Below are 5,104 nucleotides of genomic sequence, written 5' to 3' on the forward strand. Positions count from 1 at the left end.
AGCATGGTCATCCTAAGCCGTATTTTGATGCGGCGAAGATAAGAGAAAGAACGTTCAGAGCTCGCGTTTGTTACGGGAAGTGTACAGAATACTCGGAGATAGGTGTGGATTGTTGGGAATATGTCGACATCACATTTTTTTAATGTTTCCAGTGCAGAAGTTGGAATTTCGCTGCCTTCAATTTTTTGTTGCTGCTGCCAGTGACATTGACAGTAGCTTAATTCACCTTTGAATTTCAATTTTTGTACGCTTTTTTCATCATCCAGAAGATTCCCGAATCTTTCTATCAAACATCCGATTAGATGATCGATTTCGTTTTCTTTTAAAAGACTTGCTTTTTCTGGGAGCAACACACTCAATTGGTAAAAATCCAAAACTTCTTGTGAAAAACGAGCTTTCAAATCTTCTTCTCCCTCTTTTTTTCCAACGTTGCAAGCAACGTCCCAATCATTTCTGATGAATTCGCCAAATCAGTTGCTTCCTTTTGAAGAACTACGCTGAGCGAATGAGTGAGCGATAGAATGTCGCTGAGACAGAAGAGCCCGACGATAAATTCGAACTTGCACAAAGCCGATATGACAATTGTTGCTTTGCCTGCTGTTTTTCTGTTCTTCAACGGTAGCTTCGCAACAAATTGAAAGACAGCATCGTGCATCTCTACCCATCTTGTTTCACACAACTGCACAATTTTTTCACCAAGTATCTTTGCTAATACAGTCACACGTTTTGGAAATGAGTTCTTGAAGAATTTGTAGACTTCTCGTATGGCACTGGCAACGTTTTCGATTAATCGCACTTACACTGACTTTGAAATGCTGTTGTTGAGTTTGTGCGAGAAACACGGAGTCATGACAGCATATTCGGCCGAATATTTTTTTTTTACAAAATGTGAATAAAAATCGGGAACATTTCCCTACAGAGCCGGGAAAATTTCCGTGCCTGATTTCCAGGCGTTTCCGAACCAGCTGTTATCGTCGGGAATCGCCGGGTTCCGAGGACGAGGGCAAGTTAAAACACGGGTTCTATATACAAAATTGGCTACTACTAGTGTTGAATAAACAAACCTAACCTCAATTTTTATGTAAACACTCGTTTGAATGTCAGTGAAATTTCACCACGCACAAAAATTAACAGTAAAATCGAAACAACATCGATATTTACCATTTTAGATATTCAAAATTGGGCACTTTATTTTCCAGAATAAGGTATAACTTCACAGAAATTTACGAAAATGAAATGGGTAACTTGGGCAACTTATAGTTACTATATAGATGATTCCGCTCAGCTAGGCATAGCGTGATTCTATTGGACAGTCAAGTTGAGGCGTTTTTTGCTTTAAATGAAACGTCACCATGCGTCGAGTGTTTTTATACTCAATAGTACCAATTTCCCTTCTGCACGTTCCAATAGACGACAAAACGTTCCTCACAGAGCTGCGGAGCAGGAGGGAGTTAATACTTTAACCTTTAACCACAACCTTATGTTTCAGTAAACATTAAAGAAAAATCATGAAAACAACTTTATCTTAGAACAATATAAGCGCACTATCAGTACAATAAACAATAACAACCCAAATAGTTAACAACCAGCATCTCAATAGTATGAGCAGCGATAAGCATAGCCTATATAAGCAACTGGAACAATAGCCTCGAGGTTACTTTATCATTATCGACTGCCGAGTAACAAGTTACCACTTATAACACTTGTACAGTTTAAGTGTAATATATTCAATATTGAAGTACATGTGTAGACGGTGAAATATTATACAAATAAAGGATCAGTCAGAACAAATCTAACGAGTAAATAAATTAACTGGCGCCCAACGTGGGGCAGCAACAAAAAAAAAGGATCATCAATAATATCCTTAGTCATTCTGTCTGAAAGGGAAGAACCTAGTCCCTGGAAACAAAAAAGGATTAATTTAAACCATCCAAGAAGTTTACCAGTGCATCATCCCACACAACGTCAATCAAAAGGGATTCACATAGAAATCCTAATACGACAACAATTTGAAAGTAAAGGATCAATATACCATCCTTGGCAAACAACACGCTTTCATAGAAAGAATACCATATCAAGCAGCGCTCCAAGAATACAACTGGAGACCGATCTTTAGTAAAATAAATCAACAAATAAATCAGCTAGATGACTGAACAAGCAAATTTAATTGCACTAACCAACATAGTCGCCGATCTGCAACGACAGTTATCCGAACTACAATTAGGAAGAAGTGCAAACATTCCATAACGAACAGAACAAATATGTTCTTACACCAGACCAGAAGAAGTGGATCGGAATATGTTTAAATCAATAACACAATTTAATGGTGATTACAACGAATACAGGAATTGGAGGAAAGTAGCAACCACATTAATGGAAGACTTACGACAATTCGAAGGACATAATATATATGCCCAAGCATTAATAATGAGCAGAGGAAAAATTACTGGCAAAGCAGCACAGATCCTGATCAACCACAATGTAAAGAGAAACTTCCAAGACATCATCGATAGGCTAGACGATTCCTATGCCGACAAACGACCAATATACGTTCTGGAGGAAGATATGAAGAAAATATAACAAAAAGAACTACCGATGCATGTATATTGTGATAATCTGAACCAAGCATTGAATGTAGTGCTATCCAAGATTGAGATGACACACAAGGAAGAACGAATAGTCCAAGTATTGACACAAGAAATCCAAGCTAAAGCAATCAGAACATTCGTCACTAGACTGAGAAGTGTAGCTATCAAGAATGCCATCTATGTACGAGCCTGCACAACATTAGCAGATGCCTACAGTATCGCCCGTACAATGCAACATGATTCACGTCATCAGAACCTCGAGTACATTCCACGATACAACCATCATCAGAATCATAATTTCAGCAATCAACATCAAAATAATTATTCTTGTCAACAAAAACCCTCAGTTGAATCAATGGATATCGATTCATCCCCCATATTCCGTAGACCAACGAGACAAGGTTACAACAAGAATCAGCAACAACCACCACGAAATCCGCAGCCTCCACAGAATTATCAAAATCCATTTAAGAAAGTAGCAGGACCATTGGGATACAAACGAGAACGAGATAATACTCGTACAAGTCATGCTAATATACAACCGAAGAATCAACGGATCAACCAAATTACACACGATCAACATCAAATACAGAATATGAACAGGAAGAATATTTTTTATTCTAAGGCAGCGTTTCCCAAAGTGGGCGATAACGCCCCCTTTGTGGGCGCTGCAGGTGTCAAGGGGGGCGGTAAGAGACCCAGAAAGAAAACGGGGGCATTGTGTAAAGGCCTGGGGGGTTATTTATAATTTTATTTAGCTAGAAGGCCTCTTAGACAACGACTACATGAGCTCTCGACTCTCAACAACAACTTGTGAACACCAACTAATATGAATTAAAAGATTGCTCAAGCGCGGTTCTATATTTCTCTCCGCATAATTCATATATCTGCCCTATTTTATTGAATATAGAAAAAATGAAAATCATGTCAATCGGTCGCTCGGTTTCATAACGGGACATCTCGACAGGATAGAATTTATAGAATACTAACTGTCAAACGTATTGCTATTGCCATTGCCAAATCTGTATGTAGGCATTTGCTATCATAATATAATCATTTGCGCAAAGGTGTAGGGTAGGTAGGTTCGAGCTGATGTAGCGAATGCCTTGAGCTCTTGAATAATTTATTTTATCACCTGCGAAATGATGTCGGGTAGGTAGCTGATATAGCCCACGTTTTGAGCTTTTGAACTCCTTAAATCTTTTATGTGGAAAATAAAAAAAGGATAAAGATCCTTTTTTTACAAATGTACTTCTAGGAAAAATAAGAATTCATATTTTTGGACTACTATAATAATTGTGCTTAAGCATTCCTATATAAACAATGTAATATTTATTTTATATTCATTTGTGGTTTTGCGCGCAATAGATGAGCATTACTTACGCCTCCTTTACACTACTAGCGAAGTTAAACGTATTTCTAAAAGCAAAACAATGTCGGAAGTAAAAAAGAAGAGACGGCAATACTGTGCGGAATACATTAAATTCGGATTCATTGAAAATCCCACAAACCCATCCTCGCCTTTGTGTCTTCTATGTCTAAAAACATTTTGGAATGAAGCAATGAAGCCTTCAAGACTGCAAGATCATTTGAATAAAATGCACCCAGATAAGAGAAACAAGAATGTAGCATATTTTCAAGACCTAGAGAAGAAGCATAATACTCAGCCAAGTGTATCAAAACTACTTTCGGCGGCTGCTAAGCAAGATGACGACGGACTTCGAGCTTCGTACAATATCTCTTTGTTAATTGCTCAAAAAGGCAAACCACATAACATCGGAGAAGAGTTAATATTGCCAGCAATAAATGAAGTAATAACTACCGTGCTTCATAAACCGGTCGCAGATATTATCCGAAAAATTCCTTTGAGTAATAATTCTGTGCAAAGACGAATTGATGAAATGGCTGAAAACATTGAATAAACATTGTGCGATCACCTGAGGACAAGCCAATTCTCAATTCAGCTCGTTGAGTCCACTTTACCAACTAATGAAGCATTGTTGTTGTCTTATGTGAGGTTTATTAAAGATGAGAAAATATGTGAAGTATGTGATTATTTGCTAGAAATTTAGAGACCGATACAAAAGGCGAAACCATATTCAATATATTGGAAAAGTTTTGCGATGAGAAAGAGATTCCTTTGAAAAATATTATTTCAATTGCTACAGATGGCGCTCCGGCTATGATAGGGTGCCATAAAGGCTTAATAGCGCACTTAAAAAATAAAATTCCAGATGTCCTTCTTGTACATTGCGTTATTCATAGACAACATTTAGTTGCTAGAAACTTAAGTGAAAAACTATTTCAATCACTGCAATATGTCATCAAAGCAGTCAATAAAATTCGCAACAGCCCTTTGAATGATAGATTATTTCATCACCTGTGTGTTACTTATGACGAGGATTTCAATCGTTTGTTGTTTCATACTGAAGTTCGTTGGCTATCAAGATTCTGCAACCTCTTTGACTCTGTTATAAAGTTCTTGGAAACTAAAGATACAGAATTTCAAGACAAGC

The sequence above is a fragment of the Bactrocera neohumeralis genome, unplaced genomic scaffold (assembly GCF_024586455.1).
Source record: "Bactrocera neohumeralis isolate Rockhampton unplaced genomic scaffold, APGP_CSIRO_Bneo_wtdbg2-racon-allhic-juicebox.fasta_v2 cluster09, whole genome shotgun sequence".
Lineage (NCBI taxonomy): Eukaryota > Metazoa > Arthropoda > Insecta > Diptera > Tephritidae > Bactrocera > Bactrocera neohumeralis.